Source organism: Medicago sativa, chromosome 6 (assembly GCF_051527215.1).
Source record: "Medicago sativa cultivar Bolivia chromosome 6, Bolivia_mono, whole genome shotgun sequence".
Taxonomy (NCBI): Eukaryota; Viridiplantae; Streptophyta; class Magnoliopsida; order Fabales; family Fabaceae; genus Medicago; species Medicago sativa.
In genome coordinates, this window is record NC_140754.1 from 31,510,232 (window position 1) to 31,533,594 (window position 23,363).

The 23,363-nt window shown below is 34.9% G+C and overlaps 1 long non-coding RNA gene and 1 other non-coding gene across 2 annotated transcripts; both read left to right on the top strand.

The window, feature by feature from the left end:
- Positions 1–5,992: 5,992 nt before the first annotated feature.
- On the top strand, positions 5,993–6,099 carry LOC146914525 (small nucleolar RNA R71). The gene has a single exon (XR_015017240.1). It is a non-coding gene; the product is annotated as a small nucleolar RNA R71 (small nucleolar RNA).
- Positions 6,100–8,152: 2,053 nt separating this feature from the next.
- Positions 8,153–11,773, top strand: LOC146914526 (uncharacterized). The gene is made up of 3 exons (XR_015014256.1): positions 8,153–8,307; positions 8,400–8,502; positions 11,527–11,773. It is a non-coding gene; the product is annotated as an uncharacterized LOC146914526 (long non-coding RNA).
- The last annotated feature ends 11,590 nt before the right edge of the window (positions 11,774–23,363 follow it).

The following is a 23,363-nucleotide window of genomic DNA, read 5'->3' on the forward strand; positions in this document are numbered from 1 at the left end:
TAGACTTCTTAGTCTTAGGATTATTGGGGAGTCTAATGACTCAATCCTAAACAAAACATGTCTAAACCCTAATTTCTATGTAACCCTAATTTCTAATCTAGATTCACCATCTTAACGTGGATTAACAATTATCAAACTGTGGAAGCAAAAGCGGAGGGTTTGATAATCGTTAATCCATCATCCCAAACATCAATTCATAAAGCGAGAGCGGAGTCTTGATGTTGGAACAAGTGAATCTAGACAATAATTGCAAAACAGTGAAATAGTCTTTGCAATTATTGAGACAAAGAGTAGTTTCAATCCTCTATGCATCTTCTAGTAATCATGTCAGCGAAATAGGCTTGGTTGCTAGAAGTAAACTCTCACCGGACTTTCATCGGAAAGGTGAGGGGCTAAGGGAAACCGGTCTTTAGAAATTAGTGTGTAAATCATGAAATTAGATGTTTAGGTTTTGTCTAGTGAAGGATTAGTTATTAAGATGAACCAATGATCCTAAGGCCCTTTATTATTATCGTTTTTACCTTCAGCAATCAAACTCTTTCTTATCAACTTTCTCTCCTCTAATCATTCATTAAAAGTTAATTAAGTTGAACAACTCCCTAGCGGAACGATAACTCTACTTACTACTATTACTTCGATAGGCCGTGCACTTGCGGTTTGGCCCTATCAAACGTCTTTGATATCTTTCTCAATGATTTTGCCAACATTGATATTCTTTTTATAAAGCAAGAACAACATCAACACCATTTCTGATACAATGATCTTTTCATTGGTGGATGTAGGCATTACACTAGCGTGCACCATCTTGTAGTGAATCTCCACCTCCCACTTAAGTTCATATTGTGAATCTCTGCAGGCTCACACTTTGAATCCATTTACCACTCTGTGTTCGCATAGGCCAAAAAAATACTTGATTTCATCTCTTTCCTTTTCTGAAAGGTTGTCTAGCTTCTTTTTAAATTTATTTTTCAACTCCACATTTGAGGCCAAAGTGGTAGTAGATGGTATTTGATTAGAACGGGATTATATTCCTTAGTGAGAATAGAAGAGTAGAATTCCTTCACCAAAGTCCCATTGTAGGAATTTTGATGAGACACTACATTTTTTCAATTTAAGTTATCCTATGTTGTAGCGAGAGAGGTCGGTAAAAGATAAGGGAATGGGTTGGAGAAGTTCACCCCTTTTCTGGGTAAATCTCTCTCTTAGCTATTTGAGTTTGGAATTTTGTGAAGGTAATTTCCTTTTTTAAATGAGATTCAGCCTTTTGGAGTTGATTCTCCTCACTAGAATGCGAAGATGCATGTTGGTGCTCAGATGATTCAGTGGGGAATTTTGAGCATTTTGAAGTTGAGCCTTTTGCAATTTTCATTATGTTTAGGAAAAAGGCTATCTGGGCTTGTGCTTTGAGAAAGGATTGAGAAAGTTAAAGTAATTAGTAAGAGATCGTAAACAAGAAATGAGAGAGAGAGAGAGAGAGAGAGAGAGAGAGAGAGATTTGGTGCTAGTATTTATTGAAGTAGGATTGTAGTTAAATGAGGAAATCGAAGGGAAGAAAAGTTGGAACTTTGCAGAGAGAGTGGTGGTTTTGAAATTTGTGGGGGGCAACAGTTATGTGTAGGTAATGATGACAGGAGTTATAGCTTTTGGGATTATTGGGCCCGTGAAAAATGAAATATGCAACTTCATAGTTATTCAGTGGCACATGTTTGAAGATGTAACCTTGATGAGTCAATAATTAGTGTTTTTAATAGATTATTTGAGCCTATTTTATTTAGATTTTATGTGTTTTTATTTCCTTTCTATGACTATTTTACTTCAATTGCAAGTTATTTAATTTCAGGAACAAATATTTTAAAGATTGAGTCTTGGAGAAAAAGAAAGGAGATTTGGAGCTGATTCAGGCAAAAAATATGAAGATTCTTTGCAAAAATATCAGGCATGGCCATACTGGACAGCGGCGTTGCCATGCCATCAAAGTTTGAAGCTTATTGGCCAAAGTCAGAGAGTTGGCACGGCCCGTGCCACCGTAGGCACGGCCGTGCGCGCAACCCAGACCCCCTTTTGGTGCTTTTGCTTTTTCGTCAAGCTGCCTGTTTAGTTTATTTCAAACCTAAAGCCCATGGTTTCTTGTGGAACATTCTATTGATGTATTTCTTGGGGCTTAAGTAGTTGTAAGCTATAAATAGAGCAGCTAGCAGACATATTGAATCATCTCTTGTTCTTGGAAATTAATAGTGACAATTGTTTCCTTTTGAATAAAAGTTCATCTTTATTTTATTTTATGTTCTTCTTCTACTTCTCTTCTATGTCTACAATGAACATATGTGAGTAGACTCTTCTTGTCTTGGGATTGTTGGATGAGTCTAATGACCTAATCTCTATCTAACCAAGCCTCGAACCCTAATTTTATGTAAATCTATTTTTTAATCTAATTCACCGTTTTTATAATCAATAACAAGTATTAATCGAAGGATCGAAAGATGAAGTTTAATAGTTGTTATTGATTAATCACAAATTTCAAGCGAATGATCGAAAGATGAAGTTTTGATATTGTAACAAGTGAAATTAGACAAGGATTGCAAAACATGATAATAGTCTAGCAAACCTTGAGACAATAAAGTTTCGTGCTTCAAGGATTTCAATAACAATCAACCATGAGAATAGGTGTGGTTGGTAACGAACCACACTCACTGAGACTAAAAGGAGATGTGATAGGCTGAAGAAAAACTTGTCTTTAGAAAATAGGTCCAACATAAAGTTCTAGGTTTAGGGTTTGGTTTGTGAAGGATTTGTCACCATGACGAACCAATAATCCCAAGACGCTTTTTATTATTATTTTCAACCGTTAAAAAAATCCCAACTTTTCAACTTGAACTCTCTTCTAATCATTGTTAAAAGTCAATTGAATTCATAACTCCTTGTCGGAACAATACTCTTTATTACTACTTCTGTAAATCGTGCACTTGCGGATTTACACACATCAAACCTTACCTCTTCTGCAATTGTGCGCAGACATGGCCCTCTTGCAGTTACAGTTTGCACAATGTTCTCACCCTTTCATTTTCTTTCTTGAAAGTTCAAATCCAATTCTCCCCCAATACCAAGGATATGACATGCTATAACTATAGGACCACACCGTAGCATAAGAACAAGAGCTATATCTTTCACATGCTTCACATCATACTAACAAAAACTACAAAAACATTAGATAAGGAGGGGGGGATGTCCTCTTTGTTGCCAAAGGATTGCCTTCCTTCAAAGCGCTTAGTTTAACGTCCTCTTGCCGACGGTTATGAACCCAAGAGGAGTCATATCATGGTGACTAAGGTACAACAAGAACCCATTGGAGAGTCACCCCAATTATGCTTCATTCTTTCATTCACATCAATAAACTCATGGCCATTGTTCTTCTTCAGAGATATAGCTCTAGTGAGAGATACAGATCCAAACCATTTATGATTTCTAAGATATAACTTAGATATAGAGCTTTTAGATTTCTCCTCCACTATGGACTTTCTCTACTGAGTTTTAGAACACTTTCATCTCGTAACTTTAAACTTAGTAGCATGATAGACATTGATAATGGAATGTTTGAACCCATATTTATTCAATATGTTTTTAAACATTATATTTCAATGTGTACTACCTTCCTTACTAATGACATCTAGAGGTGTACTTTTGTTGAGATTATTATCAATTGAAAATTCATGTAACACCTCAGTATCATTAGTTTGGAAGGCCTTTGCCTCATTTACTAGACTAGTTTTAGGCCAAAGATGAACTTGACTTACCCACTCGATGACATCTGCCTTCCTTGCCACATCCTTCATGATAGGACTCACCTTCCCATGAGCTTTAGTACTCTTACTTGGTGGTTTCCTATACATGCAGACAACAGGGGTTATTCCTTTCATGTGAGTAATCTGCCAAGCTATAACTTTGTGATTATCTGAATCAAATGGTTCAACATGTCATTACTATTAGTCTTCAAGTTGCTCTGCCTTAAGATCTTGATTGGATCCTTAGGCCAAGTGATCTACAGTCTTTATCATGGATACCACTTCAGGATCATCTACAAATTCCACGGGCTTTTGGAATATCGAACTTGATTTGTTGGTCATTCATTCTCATAATCAGTTCTCCGTTATACACATCAATAAGAGTCCTTCATGTTGCTAAGAAAAGTCTCCCCAAAAGGATAGGAACATTCTCATAAGCTTCAAAAACAAGTATGATGAAGTATGCATGAAATACAAATGTGTCCAATTGTATAAGCATATAATCAATACTTTCTTCAACGTGAACCAGAGACCTATCAACAAGTTGTAGATTCACAGCACTAGGCTTGGCTTGACCAATTCCCAGTTGATTGAAAATTTATTTAGGCATTAGTTTGATGCTAGCCCCTAAATCACAAAGCGCCTTACCACAATAAACTTCATCTATAGAATAAGGAATGGTGAAGCTACCTGGGTCTTTCAGTATTCATTACTACTTTCTCAAAGTCTCCCAATATTCGTCTCTTAGTGATAATGTTCATAATTTTTTTTGCATGATTTGGCATTTGCTGCAAAGCTTTTAGCAAAGAAATATTAATCTGGAGTTGCTTCAAGATCTCCATGAAATTCTTGTACTGTTTTTCCATGGAAGCCTTCACCAACCTTTGAGGAAAATGTGGATCAAGATGCTTGGTGTACTGACTAAAGTCCGATGTTGTAGCTTGGACACCGTTGGAATTCTCTTTCGCATTTGGAGATGCAGCGGTTCGCATATCTGCTTGTGTTAGTGTTGGAGATACATCAGTATGTATCTCTGTTTCTTCTGAACTAAAAGCTGCATCAGGCTACATCTCCTCTTCTGAGATGACTTATTCTTGTTTGGATTTGGGCTTTGCATTCACAGATAACTCCATATCCTTCTCAGCATCTATCAATTGCTTTACAACTCCTGAGTCCTATTGCATTTACTTTCTTTTTCTTCTTCTCCTTAGTAGCTGCAATCACATGTTGACCAGGTAAGGAACCAGCAAGTCTTTCATATACAGCTTTATGGATTTGTGCTAGCTGATTCTCCATATTCTTATGCAATCCAGCTATAAAAACTAAGGTGTGTTTGGATGGAGGGTTTGGGAGGGGAAGGGAGGGGAGGGTTTACTTTTCATTTTTAAATTACGGACACTATGAAATGTTTTATAAAAAATTAACACATTAACATGATAAACAATCATATAATACTTCAACCACACTTAATTTATTTTAGAAAAACATGTTATATAGTCCGTAATTTAAAAACGAAAAGTAAACCCTCCCCTCCCCTCCCCTCCCAAACCCTCAATCCAAACACACCTAAGGCTTCTGCAATTTTAGAACTTGTTGAATCATTCGTGGCGAAGAACTCTTTGAAGAGTCTCTGCATACTCTCTTGGAAATCACTCTTTAATGGAGGATTTAGTTTGACAGCTCGAGCATTCTTCTTTTGACCACCCCATGAGAAGTTAGGGTGATTTGCCCATCCAGGATTGTATGTGTTGGAGTAGGGGTTGTACGCCATGTTTCGTTGACTCCCAACATAGTTGACTGATAAAGGGTTCCCAAGACCTTCTTAATATTCATACCCTCCCCCATAATAAACACAACGGACAACATTATCTATTGTGCAGGTGTTGTATCTTCTTCCTCATTCGCTGCATCTTTGGATGCCAGCTTCTTAACATAGTGTGTCAACTAGCAATTTGAGTAGTGAAAGTTGTAGCTTCAGATACACTGAAAAGACATCGTGTTTTGTTTTCTGCTGAGGAGGGAGCTATAACGTTGCCTTGTGCTTGCATACACTCAGTAGGCCATTGATAACTATTAGCAATTATATTTTCTACTAGTTCATAACACTCTTGATAGGACTTGCTCAACAGTGCACCTCCTGAAGAGGCATCTAGCATAAGCTTTGTTAATGGAACAAGCCCATTGAAAATGTCTCCATTTCAATGCACACATGTATCCCATGACGAGGACACCTTCTCAACATATCTTTGTACCTTCCCCATGCTTCAAAGAGTGTTTCTTCATTGGTTTCCATAAAAGAGGTTATGTCATTCCTCTTTATGGCATTAAGGACAAGAGGAAAATATTTGACTACAAACTTCTCTGCAAGTTCTGTCCATGGGATGTAAGAGTTTGGTCAAGAGAGTAAGGAAACAACCACAGCTTGAAACCATCATATTCTATTCCTGAAATCTTGAAATTTTCAGCTACTTCAGTGAACTTCTTAAGGTGAAGATGAGGATCATCTGTGATTTACCTTGAAAACTAGCCAATAGTCTACAACATCTGGAACATAATAGGTTTGAGCTCGAACTGAGCAGTAGTGACTTCTAGTCTCACTATACTAGTGTGGAGTGTTTATTCAATATATCTTGTTAGCTCATTGTTAACACTAGGTTTTGTAACCTGGACTAGATACATTTTTAACTAAGGTAATTGGCCCAGACATTGGAAAATTAGTTAGTGTGGTTTAGTTTAACATTCTATAATGCCTTTGATAATATGAGTATCACCTAGGACATTAGGTTTCTATATTATATGAACAAGATCTCGAATTGTAATAGGTCTTGGTCTACTTTATTAAACAATGTGAACATAAACCTTAAATTTCTATTGAATTACGAACTAGTATTACCAAATAAGTACATAAGGGAATTGAGGAAAACCTAATAGCCTTTCATCATTCTAAATCAAGTTTTATTTTATTTATTGGACAAATATTTCCCTGGGTCCTTTAAGTTTCACGTTTGTTTCAGATAGGTCCTTTAAGTTTTAAGGTTTGTGATAGGTCCTTTAAGTTTCGAGTTTGTTTCAGATAAGTCATTTCTATCAAATCAACTTTGGCTTAACGGAGGTTGATAGAAAGGACCTATCTGAAACAAAACGAAACTTAAAGGACCTATCTGAAACCTTAGAAACTTAAAGGACCTATCCGAAACAAACTTCAAACTTAAAGGACCTATCTGAAACCTTAGAAACTTAGAGGATCTATCTGAAACAAACATGAAACTTAAAGGACTTGGGGAGGTATTTGACCTTTATTTTATTTTCAATTGCAACCCAACTTTTAAAATCCCCTAAAATTATTGTTTATAATTAAGTTTAGTTTAATTTTCTAGTAGAAATAAGAATCCATGTGGATACGATTTTTACTTAATGCTTTAATACTTTTGCAATTTGTTACACTTGCCAAATTGTCCATCAAATGCCGTAGGCTTTTTCTTCCAAATGTCTCAAGAGTTTCTCTGCCACACTTCCTTTATGAAGCATTTTCTCATACTCCATGGTATGCTAAGAAGATGAGAGACATCATTACTCCAGTGTCCTTTTAGCTAGAGGAGATTCGTTATTTTCTTAAGATCGTGATCATGCTCTTTATTTCACTCCGACCGAGGTGCGAGGTATCAATGAGTAAAAAACTCAAATTTTCGAGGAGGCGAATGCTAATTTGAAACAAAAACTATCGGAAATCAATAGGGATAAGGATGCCTTAGAAGAGCCATTGAAAAACACCTCCACTTCATGGGATACATCGAAAGTGCGTATGAAGAAGTCGAAAGAGGTGACCAAGCGCACATTATCGGAGTTGGTCTGCAAAAAGAGTCTAGATCATGCAAACCGATTGAGAAGATGCATTCATTCCTAACTACATTTACGACATCCAAGGAGAAATGTACTATCTAATTGGAAGCCCTCCAGATGAACCACAAGGTTAAGTTGAGGGATCTATCCGAGCAAACTGCCGCTTGTATAATGGAGATGGATCGTCGTTTGTTCAAGATATGCGAATGTAGTTATACTCATTGAAAATGTAATATAATAATGGTTTTTCTTGGTCAATCATGAAAGGATAGATAAGAAATAAAAAAATAATGAAAGGTTGTTAAACAAGAATGATCTCTAATTACAAGTAATATTTTTATGTGAGATATGTTCCTTCTATGAGCTAAAGAGACAAACATAATACATCATTTCACTTTAGATAAGTTTACTAGTTAATCTAATTTTATCCTTCAAAAAAAAATAATTAATCTAATTTTAATGAAGAATTTCTTGCAATAACAAAATTATTATAAAATATTTTATTGACGTAAGCATCGCATGATCTTTTTTACTATATAAAGTGATCAGCTAATTCTATATTTATTACACGCAAAGGTTACAAAAATGGCTGAAATTAACAAGTTTGTTAATGTTATGATCTTTTTTGTTTCCCTTTTTCTTGTTGTAGTCGATGGTGGAAAAAGGGACGGGGGAGGAAATAGACATAGTAAACTCATTCTCATATTTTCGTTTGTTTATGTTATACATAATCATTCTACCATTTTTAATTATATGTATTTATTTCATTTTACACTACAGGACAATGTGTTGATGACCACGAGTGTTATAAAATATTTTCATGTCCTCGTGAAATTGCATTTAAGTGCGTTAATGGTTGGTGTAAATGCACGCTCTAGTTAAGGTAAAAAGTATTTCTCTATAATGTCCAAGTCTTTCAGTTTCTTTGGTTGTCATAATGTTACTAAACTTATAATTTCTCTCTAACTATATTACACATATGTTCAATATCATGTTCATGCAATCTTATGCACACATACAAAAAGTCTAACAACACAATCATCCTCAAAATCTATATTATGATCATTCCTGATGATAAACAAAAAATAACCCTATAAATATCAAATAGGATCACTTTTATAGTCATCAAATAATATTTAACTAGTATTATATACTATTTTTGACTAGTAGCACTTGGCTCACCCCTACACATATATTATTTTTCTATGTAACACTAAAAGCTATCGATGTAAAACGAATATTTTGCCCATCTTAGATCCAAATGTTTGGTCATAAGACAAGAAAGCTCATCCTTTCCTTAAGTATATTCTATTCATCAATGTAAAAATACCTCTTTCCAATCTTCCACAATTTTTTTTAGCTTCGGAGTTCGAAAACATTAGCAAGTTAAATTATGGATAACTCTAACATAAAAAAGGTCAACACAAATAAGTTTGGTAGAATGTTTTTAGAGACTTACATACAATCCCCAAATTATTAGATACATAAACTCCGTGTTATGATGTCGAAAACCCCAAATATGCGTGGGAACCCAATTTGAGATTTAAAACAACTTACTATATGATTAAATGAATTCAAAAATCAACAAATGGAGATATTATGGTTAAGGTAACATACATTTTCAGTAGAAAAAGAGTACCAAGATGTCGGCAAGAAAGAAAAGAAAAAAATATGGACAAAATCTTGAGAGAGAACGAATTGGAAAGTGTACCAAATTAAAAAAAGTAATAAAGTAGTAAATTATCCTCGCCAAAGGGATTGTCGTTCAACAAAACGATTGACGAAATTTATTTGATTAGAAAAGCAATTAAAAGATTTTACGTTTTACATGCTTTGAATTGTCATGCACAATGCGAGATTAAGTTTGATTGATTCAAATGATTAACAACGATTAGAGTTTCATTGAATCCTATATACCTTCTTTATTGGAATTAATTGGTTTACTATTAGTTAGGACCTAGCCTTGATAAATGAACGTTTTGATATGACCCCGGTTAACATTGGGAAGTTTTAGTATGTGCGGGTAGACAAGGGCTATACTTTCGACTTCCCGTAATGATGGATCATAACCCTGACAATCTTACTCTTATTCAATTATAGAATTCAATTATAGAATTTAATTAGAAATTAACCAATTTACTAAGTCAGTCTTATACCTTAACATATGGTCTAGGTCAACCACTAGTCAAAAAAATTATGATATTAATTATTTTTATTATTTTAATGAGATGTTTGATTTTAATTGGTTGGGTGTAAGAATGATATCTTAGGTAAGAGTTCATGTAAGAATTTCTCTTAATTGAATCTAACAAATAAGTAGAGGTTCGTAGTAGAACATTAATCAAGAGATGTTTAGTTACACATGGTAACATACATCATTACAAAACAATAAAAAAATCATACCCTGGAGAGAACAAGAGGAAGTGAAAACACTCCTCCTTGAAGCTCTAATGCTTGACCCTTGCCTTGTACCACCAACATTCCGAATGAATAAAAGTGTGTGCAAGGGTCTTTATTTATAGTCTTCATTACTTGGTGATTAAGAGATCAGAACTGAACTTTTTCCTCCGATCCAACTTGGAAAACAAGCTAAAACTGCATAGCTAGCACACAAATTTTGAAATTTTTGTCCCTTTTAGGGCGTTTTTTGGTCTAGAAATGCCTTGGAAATTGAGATGAATTTCTCCCAAATTGTATTGTCTTCAAAAAAATTATAAGAACCTTTGATATGCATTCTTAATATCCCTTGTTCATTCATGTGGTGTCTTGGTTTGCTGAATTACAAGATTTATCAACAAAAAGACTCGAAACACCTACGAAACTGCATGATTGGGGATGAAAGTGAATTACAGTGAATCAAATAAAAACAACATCAAATGTTCCTCAAACCAAGTACAACTCCTCTAAATGTCCTCTTATTTGTCTTCATATGAAAGAAAATAACTTAAAACATAGCTGAAAACATCATATGATGCTCCATCATCACAACCTTGAACTTCAACTGTTGCTTCTCCTCCACCAAAAAAATAGGAAAAAGTTAAAATTTACAACAATTTCAGAAGCTAAACATACTTTTTGGAGATGGTGCTCAAATTGTTGCTCTTCCCAATTCCAGACTTAACTAACTTACAACTTCCATGCAAGTAGGACAAGCTTAGATAAGATACTCATACTTGCAACCACATTCAATTCCAAGGGACACATTTATATCTCCTAAAGCCAGTTGAATTGGTCAAGGAGTTTGCCACATTCCAGTCGTCGTGTAACTTGTGTTGAAGTTGAAGCAATTATAAACGTTCATTCAAAGGCAATATTGCCATACACACATATAGGTCTTTTCAATTATATTGTGGCTTAGCTCAAAGTGAGATATATTTGGTAAAGTAGGGTAACAAACAGTTTGGATCTTGTTACTAAGGATTCCCTAATTGAAATACTTCCTTCAAGCTTAAGATGTTGATAATTAAAGGACGATATTAGTTTTTATTTTATTTTGTGAGAAATGCATCACATATAGGTTATTAGACATGTAAGTCAATGTCTTAATTTCATTGAATTGTTTAGGTCCCATGGGGTTTGTTGAGCCTACCGTGGGGTGATTATGATTCAATGTTGAAATCCAAATGACTCTTGTTATTCCCCTGTTAATGGGGTGTACTTATGAAGCTAGACAACCCCAACGAGACACCCACCAATACTGCACAAAAGATAGTGTTCTTCTTACTTGACTTGTCATCTCTTATATTGCTATATCTAAACCTTAGATGGTTTGGTGTTCTTAATGTATCATTGTGTGTTTATTTCCATCCATTTATATTGATATATACTACTTTAAATCAGATGGACCATATCTCACCCCTTCTTTCCTGTGTTTTTCTTGTATGAATTATATGATGACTACCTTAAGGACGGCATTGTGGAGTAATATCAAGGTGTTTGTTCACAAGAATAAAGTTGAGTATTATTCTCACACGAGTTTTATGGTGTTCTCGAATGTTTTTTTTTTATTATAGTTTATGTTTAAATTTGATTGTACGGATTTTATATTCCTACATCATATTCAGGCTTAATAATCGTTTAATTTGATCTTGAGAAACAATTACATATATATTTTATCTGCACTCCTTGTGCTAGGGAGCAGATTTTTATGTTAATATATATCGTTTTGCCTTGTTCAAAAAAAAATTACATATATATTTTACTCATAACTGATTTTTTTATTTTACCTTTGGAACTTGAAGTTTTAAAGTTGCTAAATTAGTTTTGGGTATTAATAAGTGGTAAATTGATGATCAAAATAGTTTTGTTTTAGTATTTGAGAAGACAAGATGGTAGTTTAGAGACAAAATCATTTTCGTAAAATCTTAAAGTTCTATTTCAAAAAAAAATTATGCAAAGGAGGAAAATAAAAAGTTGTGGAAATTGAATCCTATTCGAGTTTGTAATAAGGGTTAATAGTAGTTTACCCCCTGTAATATATGTCATTTTCGGGTTTACTCCCTGTAATTTTTTTTTATTTACCCCTTCGTAATATTTTTTTTTTTGCAAACATTTTCGTTTTTGAATTATCTATTAGGGGGGTAAATCAAAAAAAAATATTACAGGGGGTAAATAAAAAAAATTACAGGGGATAAACCGGAAAATACCCTATATTAAATGGGGTAAGGCACCGTTGTAATAATCTTAATTTATTATGGCTAAGTTTTCGGAAATCTTTTAAACACTATGGAAATTATGGAATTTTTTTGACTTAAACGCATAGAAAAATAAATCGTTACGTTTCAAGAAAATTTCAAGTTAACCTAAAATGTTTTCTTCCATTTGCATCTTAATACACATACTTTTAATGCGTCAAGATGCATTTAAACACCTAAAAATCCTAGTGTTGGACTTGATTCAAATTAACTCACAATTTATTAAAGATGGGAGTGAACATAGGATATTTAACAGAACAACTACTATTCGAGTTCTAAAGGCGTAAGGGCATCCCAACTTTTTACATAAATATAAACGATAAATGGTAGTATAACACACATTTTAACACATACTTTTTAACACAATCTCTTTGATTTGGTTAAATTTCACATCGGTTCCACCAAATTTATATTGGTCCCACATGATTTGGTGGGACCCATGTGAATTTTAATTAATCAAAGAGAGTGTATTGAATTTGGGAGGAACAACTTCCAGCTATCTTGTTGGAGGAGCTGGGGGGGTCATGTGTGAAATCAAGAGCAAGACGGTTGGGTGTGGAAGTGGGAAGAGGAGGGTGGGTTTACGGTCAAGTCCATGTAAAAGAAATTAGAAGTCTTGTTAATAGTTGAAATATGATGCACATTTCTAGAATACATTAGAGAAAACTAGAATAACATAAAGTTGATACATGTTTCTAGATTTTTCTATTAATATCTAGGTTAAGTTAAAGCCTATATATTTATCAAAAGTGGTATCAGAGTTGCGTTCGATCATTAACTGGGCGTAGCAAAATATGATATCGTCTCACCAACTATTTATTCTACAACTTGAAATCTACTATCCTACTAAACTAGATAATCCAATCTATGACTCAAAACAAAAAGGAGTAGATGTAGCTATAAGGCTCTACTACATTTGAGTTTAAACCCAAATTTAAGAAGGAAATAAAGGAGTTCAGATAGCCTACCAGTTCCATCCTCTTAAGTTCAACTTCAACTAATGTTGCAAACCTATGGCGTATAAGACTCAAGTTCAGACAGATCACAAGTTCAGGCAATAAATTAAAATGGATACATGCGATCTCTGATGCTCAACTTGAGTACAAGCCTAGGAAGAAAAATGTAACTACTAAGAGCAAGAATGAGTCCATGTCAAGAATCTACTACATGAGTGACAATGAGACTCACAAGCAACTAGGAAGCAGGAATGCTCCCTGTCAGAAATCTTCAACAATTTCGACAAGGAGATTCACATGCAACTAAGAAGCAGAAGTGGTCCTTGTTAGATGTCTTTAACAAGACCAACAAGGAAAATTACTAGAGTGCTTAAGGAGCAAGAATGGTCTATGCAGAAGTCTTCAACAAGACCGACAAGGAGACCAATAACAAATATTATGGCAAGAGGTGGCACAAATTTTCTACCATGGTGGAGCTAACGCCTGTCAAATTGATCACATATGAAGAGTATTAATGCAAGAGGAGATGATATCACAAATCTATGTTTGAACAACTATGTACTACATTTTTTTCTTCAAAAAAAAAAACTATGTACTACATTTGGAGTGTTGAAATATGATGCACATTTCTAGAATACATTAGAGAAAACTAGAATAACATAAAATTGCTACATGTTTCTAGATTGTTCTATTAATGTCTAGGTTAAGTTAAAGCCTAGAAATATCTATAATAATCTTGTGTAGATAAGGAAAACTAAGGCCTAGATTATTCTAGTTCTAGAAACATCTACTACCACCTATAAATAAATAGACTTATATATGTGCAATTGTATTCAAGCCTTTGAGATACAATGTCAATAATATTGAAGGCTTCACCATATCATATCCTCTCCTCCTACAATGAGCTAATTCCTAATGTGTGTCATCTTCTCTTTCCATAATACTAAACACTCCACCACAACCTCTCCTCACACTATATATTTTCCAACATTAATTATGCAAGATATGTGGGGAGTGTAGGAGAAGAGAGTGTTTCATCAATTGTGGAAAAGCCCGACTCCGTCAAAGGTGTTGGCACTCTCGTGGAAGTTGTTGTTAGATCATATCCCCACTCGACTAAATCTTAGTAGACGGAATGCACTTCCTCCAGAGGTCCCATTGAGTTGTGTCTTGTGTGAAAGAGACGAAGAAAGGTCATCTTTTTATGCATTGTGGGGGTAGCAAGAGTTTCGATTGTTACCTCGAAAGTGTGGAGTCTGGAAATTGAAAACCTGAAACTGGAATCACGATCACAGCAAAGCAAGCAGCAAAGCCTCTAGCAAGCCCACACGAACAATGCTCCTCCAAATCTCGGTGCTAGCCAAGTAATCAGAAGTTTCAGAGAAGTAGTGTTGCTCCAAAACGTGTAACCAAAAACTTCAGCATTAGGGTTCTATTTATAGAACTTCTAGTGTGCTCAGCAAGTCAGAAGTCACTATTGAGCTTCAGTAAGCACAATAACGAGTTTAGTAATTCTGTTAACTAATTAGCGTTATTTACTAAATGCACCCCTTATATAAGTCATACTTATATATTTCTCTTTTGACTGTTCTTTGTGTGTGACCCTATAGGTTCTAGTCACATTGGCAATAATATAAAATCTAATATTTAATACTATAAACAATGAGCGGTATCTAGCAACACATCATTGTTACCCAAGTGACAAGAATGTCAAGTGATCTGACGAAACCTTTCCATGATAATACACATGTGTACAATTACTCCTTTGTCTCGATATCTTTATTGATCCCAAGGCATAGATATTGTCCCCCTTATATAGATCAATGTTTATATTTCTTGATTCCGAAATATACTGAATAACGAATAAGTCCAATATCTTATATTGACTTAGTTCGACATGGGCATGCAGTTTTACAATCATATTTCATCAAGAGGCCTAAAGATATATCTCCTTTTTATGAGGAGGGACAAATCCCATCTAGGACACTCATGTCCCTCAGCATGATTCATCAAGTACCCATCAACCAACGTTATGGTTATCCTTTTACAGACAACGTTAGAATAGCAACAAAGCACTTGAGTGCACATCTAGGGATCATAGTGGTTTCAGGTCTAAGAGCGATATACACTATTATCATTGTGAGAATATCTTATGACAATTTCATAACTTACTATGTAGTATTCTCACGGTGGGTCAATCCAGTATAAATATTACTCCTAACATTTATACCTATGTATAGACTTAATATCTCATATTTATGACCCATGAGATGCGGTCATCAGTCTACATACATAATAGTCTCGACGCTTTATTATTATCCTTTATTCATATTAAAGCTTTGACTACAAATACATTTAAGAATAACGTTCTTTATGATAATGTAATCTCATGATTAAGTCACACTTAATATATTATTACACGAACTATCTATTCTAAGGACTTTATTAACATTATATAAATATAATAAAGAGTGCCATATATTATTCAAAAATAAAAGTCATGATACATAAGATAAGTTTAACATAAACTATTGGCCTCTAGGGCTTACACCGACAGAAACATGTTTATTATTCCCCAAAATCTGCTCAATCATTGGGCATGTTGAAATGTAGTTTCATCGAACAAGAAGGTTACCCGATGACTTAGACTCGTTTGGCATGCTACCATTTGGATGATTTGTAAAGCTAGGAATAATAAAATCTTCAATACCAAGGAGATGGAGGTGTTGGAGTTGGTAAAGGATATTAAAGTGTTGTCGTGGCGGTGGTATCTAACTCGTTTAAAAAGTCCGACTTTCCTTTTTTACGAATGGTGTTGGAATCCTATGGTGTGTCTTGTTCGTTATCTTGTGTTTGACTGGTTTTTGGGTGGATTTTTTTGGTTTTTGGTGGCTGGTCTGGGCGGCTTCTGCAGGGGCTATTTCTGTGCAGCAGAGTTAACAGTAGGGGCTGCAGGATTGCAAGGAGCTGTTTTGGCTTTGGGCAGGTTTCTGTCGTGTTTGGGAGCTGCTGGTGAGGCACGGTCTGTGTAGGTTTTGGCTGTTTGGTTTGGCTTCAAGGCTTTGGCAGCAGGGGTGTTATTTTGGTGGCTTGTTATAGAGGCTATCCGGTTTTTAGGTGTTGCTTTTGATTCTTGTTTTTGTATTTGTCTTCCTAATCTCTTATGAATCAGTAAAGTAGGAGGTTTTTAGTGAGTTTGTTTGGTGTTGAGGTGCCTCTGTTATTTCGGCTCTCTTTTTTACTCTTTTTCCTCCTTAGTATGTATAGTGCATCTTGTGCTAGCTTAACCTAATAATATTTGCAGTTTTAAAAAAAGAATGTGTTGTAAAGTGCGGGTAAAAATGTGTGTTATTAGCATTTCTCAAATATAATGAAATTCTGGCTGGCTAGCAACAGAATGTTCTATGAGATGTTCCAACAATCGGCACAGATTACGGATGTTGAATGAGATGTTTAGAACATCGGGCTAGCAGTGGACATAAATAAAACAACAAAATAAAAGACAAGAAAGTAAATAGCACAGTTAGTTTGTTAACCCAGTTCGGTGCAACGTCACCTACTCTTGGGGCTACCAAGCCAGGAGGAAATCCACTAGTGTAGTCCTTATTCTCTAGCTCTCAGCAAACTCTTTGTTTACACTAAAGACCTAGGACCTACCCGTATTGACTTCAACCTAGGAACTCCTAGATCTGAGATCCAATCTCACTCCTTCCAACCAATCACAACCACTGTGATTATCAGGTTATCAACACAACAAAAGATGAAGTTACCTTCAAACAAAACTACCTAACTCCGTGCTTCACAGCTTTGGAGTAGTACACAACTTACAACTAAAAAAAACAGTCCTTAACATGTATCAAGGTGATACATGAAAGGCTCGCAAAAACAATGACTCAAAACCCTAAAAAATAGCACTAATCTTGTAGTCTTGTATTTATAATTAAGCAATACGGGTTATAACATCTTGTTGGGCTTCAAAACAATCCAAATCAAACAGTGATCTGTTACACAAGAATCAGTAACAAATATGGTAACTCGTAAAAAGTAGGAACATCTTTAGGAACAAACCTAACACATCCAAAGTTTCCTAAATAGTTACCACAACTTTAGGAAACAATAAACCATCTGATTCTGTACAAAAAGCACGCATCTTGGCCAACAAGAAATAAGACATGGATTCCTTAAAAAGTCACAGAAGAAATTACTTTAGGATTTTTGGGTTTCCATTCTTTACTAACTTGTACACTCTTACCACTGACCTTTGGTTGAACATGAGGCTGAGGATACAATTTATAACAGTACGGCCTTATGTGACCATATCTACCACAATGATGACATATCCAAGGTGATTTCGTTTTGTTTTTAGATATCTGATGTTCTTCAGGATGCTTCAACATTGGTTTGCTAAAATAAGCAACATTTGTTCCTGCAGCACCTACAAATTTGATATCTTTGTCCTGCTTTTGCTTTCTTATCAACCCATGGTCTTCTAAGGCATAAGAAAAATTCATGTTCTGTTGTTCTGGTCTAGAGGTTCATAATTAAAACCTATTCCATTTGGTTTTCCTTTAACTTGACCTTCTAAAATTTCATCCAGAACACCAGTACCAGTTGTCATCATCCTTACTTGTTTCTTAACATGTTGAAGTTGTGAGTTCAGAAGTGTTACCTCATCATTAAGTTCAGAGATTTTTGGCAGATGATTACTTCTTTCAGCTAGCAGTTGGCTATTTATCTTCTTCTGTTCTTCTAGCATCTTGCATATCTCAGCACTTCTAGCATATAATCCATTATAGGAAGCAGCTAACTCATCATATGCTAACTCTTCATCACATGATTCAGTGTCAGAAAAAACTATACCAGTCATGGCAGTCATCTTCTTAGTAGATTCACTTTCATCATGTCTTTTTGGGACATCTTCATCGGACTCACATCTTCCGGTCAAAGATGTTACACGATTGGGATATTCATCATCGTTTCTATCCCTTCTTTGAGACTCACTATTTCTGCTGATGTTTAATGAGATGTTCTGAACATTTGGCCTCGACTTTTTGTCAATCATTTCCAACAATTTGTTAAATTCTCTACCAAGACGCGTAACTGCATCTAAAATAATTTCATCAGTCTCCATTTCACATTGAACATCTTCCTCATTGGTGTTAGAAACGAAAGCTATGTTTTTCTTCTTATATCCATTGGCTAATTCAAAAGTTTGAAGTGATCCTATTAGCTCATCAACTTTCATACTGGAGATGTCTTGTGCTTCTTCAATCGCAGTCACTTTCATATCAAATCTCTTATGTAGAGATTTGAGAATCTTTCTTACAAGCTTTTCATCAGACATCTTTTCCCCAAGTGAGTCAAAGGAGTTAGCCATGTCAAGGATATTCATGTAAAAGTCATGTATGTTCTCATCCTCCATCATTTTAAGATTTTCAAACTTGGTAGTTAGAAGTTGAAGCCTTAACATTTTCACTTTAGATGTACCTTCGTGTGTAGTTTTTAGAATTTCCCAAGCATCCTTAGCCACAATGCATTGCTTGATCAATCTGAACATGTTCTTGTCAACTCCATGGAATAAAGCATTCAAAGCCTTTGAGTTTTCAATAGCTAATTCATCTTCTTCCTTTGACCACTCTTCTTCTGGTTTCAGATCAGTTGTTTTGTTTCCATCTTTGTCAAGCACAACAAGATGTTCCCAACGCTTCAAAACAACTTTCCATGTCTTGTTATCTATGGATTTTAGGAAAGCACTCATGCATGATTTCCAATTATCATAGTTGGAGCCATCCAACAAAGGTGGTCTGTTCACAAATCCTCCTTCCTTGTCCATAATGCCAGAAAGTATCTTCTCTGGAGTTCACCCTAAAACAGGCAGGGTGCCTACTCTGACAATTGAAATTCTAGCTGGCTAGCAACAGAATGTTCTACGAGATGTTCCAGCACTCGGCACAGATTACAGATGTTGAATGAGATGTTTAGAACATCGTGCTAGCAGTGGACATAAATAAAACAACAAAATAAAAGACAAGAAAGTAAATGACACAGTGAGTTCGTTAACCCAGTACGGTGCAACGTCACCTACTCTGGGGGCTACCAAGCCAGGAGGAAATCACTAGAGTAGTCCTTATTCTCTAGCTCTTAGCAAACTCCTCGTTTACACTAAAGACCTAGGACCTACCCGTATTGACTTCAACCTAGGAACTCCTAGATCTGAGATCCCATCTCACTCCTTACAACCAATCGCAGCCCCTGTGATTATCAGGTTATCAACACAACAAAAGATGAAGTTAATTTCAAACAAAACTACCTAACTCCGTGCTTCACAACTTTGGAGTAGTACACAACTTACAACTCAAAAAAAAACAGTCCTTAACATGTATCAAGGTGATACATGAAAGGCTCACAAAAACAATGACTCAAAACCCTAAAAAATAGCACTAATCTTCAATGACGGCTTCGATAATGAATTAGGTCTTGTAGTCTTGTATTTTTACTGAAGCAATACAGGTTATAACATCTTGTTGGGCTTCAGAACAATCCAAATCAAACAATGATCTGTTACACAAGAATCGGTAACAAATATGGTAACTCCTAAAAAGTAGGAACATCTTTAGGAACAAACCAAAAACATCCATAGTTTCCTAAATGGTTACCATAACTTTAGGAAATAGGAAACCATCTAGTTCTGCACAAAAAGCACGCAGCTTGGCCAACAAGAAATAACACGTGGATTCCTTAAAAAGTGCGTAAATCAAGCCACATAAACAGGGCACACTGAACTGTGCCAAGATGTTAGAACATTGTATCCAACATCATACATGAATAATTGATTTAGCAAAAGTGAAGCCAACACACAAATATCCAACATATAAACATTGAGATATCAAAGTTATGTGTGTTGTACTTTATCACATATTAATATATGAGGTAAATGTTTCTTATGTACCTGATGGTAAATATATGCATCATTTAATGTTGATGATACATCATGATTCTTGTTTTCATGTATGATGAAATATTTGTTAAATTTTCTAGCTTGTTTAATTCAACACCCCGATTTTTAATAAGGAATGTGCATTTTTTACTTCTTTTCGAAACAACTTGAGATTTTGTACTTAGTCATTTTCATTCATCTTTAGTATAAATTAGAGTGAAAAAGCACCTTAGAAAATTTTCTTAGGTTCGGGATGCGTTTTTAGTATTAAATGAAAGATACGGCTCGTGTCCATTGAATCATTGATAAATCTAAAGGGATTTGTGTACAATAATTTCAGCTCGACAAGATTATACAATCAATAAGTCTTTATCAATCATTCAGTCTGACACCAACTCTTTGGTGTTGGTCTTTGAATAAACATAAATCTTGACTTTGCTTATCCCAAACAACATTACGTCGCTATTCAAACCCATTCATTATTCTTTCACTAAGGAATAATATTTCTAGATGCCATACTCTTCAAGTTTCTGATTTAACTTCAATCTTTAAGGTCATCCTAAGATCATGGTATCTCTTTCATATTAGACAAAATCCATATATTATTCACCATTTGTAGACACCATTCCAGATACACCTTTTCAGTCCTATATGAAAACTCATCTTACTCTTACAAATTTTGTGCAATTGAAAATCACTAAACATTGTCGAAAAGTATTTGTTGAATATCCATCAATGTCGTTCGCACTGCTCCGCTACATCTACTTAACGAATTAGCAACAACAATAGATTTTTCCTAATGATACCTAGTTTTTGCTAGAGTTCCCATTTTTTGCTAGGGTACCAACTTAAAAGTCTCCGGTAATCAAAAGATCAAAATAACTATTTCTAAGACTCCTAGCAACCTACCCTTAACCTGCATCTAACTACCAACACTAGTTTCACAAACTCACACCAAAAATCAATGAAATGCCTAAAAACACATATCTTAAACTCCGACCATACTCACACTCAAACCTTTAATAAATTCAAACTCTGATCCTTGAAACATTTAGTTCCTCTGTACACGAACTAAAATCACTCATTACATTCGATGTTCAATGAAGGTCTTAACCATCATTAAATCTATCCATCTTAATAATATTCACTAATGCAACTTTGATTACTAGTGCCTTCACAACCTGTCACTTATAAAAATCATCCACCACATTTATTTGTAACCTAGTCGGTATAACACTTACATCCCTTGTTTCCTTGAATATTAGATATGAGGTATCAATTGGTTCTCCATAATTCCATGGAAATCGTTCCACAACCCTCCCTTACTGAAACTAACCTGAATCAAAATCTTCATCCCTACTGAAACCTCCTTGGTAGCTTCCTCCCTCTGTTTGTATTGTCCTTGATACACTGATTTTGTTGCTTTTCAACATCTATTTATCACCTCACTCCATTCTCCCCCCTATTTTGTGCCTCACTGGCATATGACTCCCTCTCCTCTATTGAAGAAAACCGAGGTAGTGGCAAAGGGCTAAGCATGTAGCCGTCGCCACTCTCTCTTTCTCTCTCTAGCTCTCATTTTTTTAGGACTGTTAATTGGACATCGTTTTTGTATTTTGTGAGTTCTCATTTTGTATCTAATACTAAAAAAATATCTTAAACAAAATATCATATTTGAGGTGAATATCCAATGCAAGAACAAAAATTATCACAAATATAGATATACCAATTAACTACTTAAAAAAATACCAATTAAGTAAGAATCTTTCTTCTTAGCCTTAAAAATATCAACAAACGGTGTGAATTTGAATGCATAAAATGAATAATTTAATCATCAATCGTCTTCACAGTGGTTTTGTTTTAAAAAAAATAAAGTTTATATATATATATATATATATAAATCCTCAAGCTTCCATTCCATAACTATTACCACCAGGGCACTAATGATTTGGATGACAAGTGTCAGAGTAGTAAAAGTATCATTCCAACAGGGAGTTGTTGTAATTATGATTCTCTTTTTAATGGTGATTAGCTAAAAGATTAAAGTTTGAAAAGTTTGGATTTTGATTGAAGTAAAATAATAGTAAAAAGCGCCTCGGGATTATTGGTTCGTCATAATGACATATCTTTCACAATCCAACCCTATACCTAAATCTTATGTTAAATCTATTTCTAAAGACCGGTTTCTTTAAAGAATATCAAGGTTTCTCTTGAAATCAATGAGTGTGTTTCAATAACAACCACACATATTCTCATGGTTGATCGTTATTGAAATCCATTAAGAACGAAACTTTAAGGTATCAAGGTTTACTAGACTATTCTCATGTTTCGTAACCCTTGTCTAATCTCACAGCTTGGCACAGTCGTTCTCAGCTTGGCATGGACCTTGCATGTCTTCAAAGCAAAACAACAAAAAAGGGGTTGGAGGTCGCACACAACCGTGCGTGTGGGAGCACGAACTGTGCGCAAGGTTCTGGTCCTATAGGCACGTTCTGAATGCAAGGGCGCACAGTCAGTGCAATTGCATGCACGACCGTGCGTGATAGATTTGTACAGGATCTTCTTATTTTTGGTTTCACTCAGCTCCAAATCATGATCTAGATCCTTCCTTTCCTTAACCATGCTCCAAAACCCTTTCTTTTGCTCCAAGACTCAATCTTTCACCATATTTGTTCCTAAAATTAAATAACAAACAAATTGAAGTACCAAAATTCTAGAAAGTAATTTTGAAAAAATAAAATACTAATAAACTTGACACTTAGAAACACTAAATTAATGACTTATCAAACTCCCCCACACTTGAATCTTTGCTTGTCCTCAAGCAAAAGACATATACATTAGCAGCATTAACAACATTTAACACATCAATTCATAATTTAAAAACTTTTGTCTCCTCCAAGGCTTTGTTTTCAGCATACACTAATCACAACTTCAAGTATTTCTCATGAACCTATTCAACCCAACAACAAGTTTCAAGTGATTGTGTGTGTAGTCCAGCTTTTTCTTGCTTCTGTGTAAGAGATTTTATGAGGAAACAGGTTCTAACCTTAACACTAAACCAACCGAGAAAAGTTCTTTCTTCATTTCATATTAGAGAGGTGGGAATCATTTATGATCTTTTGACAATTACAAGTAAGAATGAATTCCAGAAGCTACT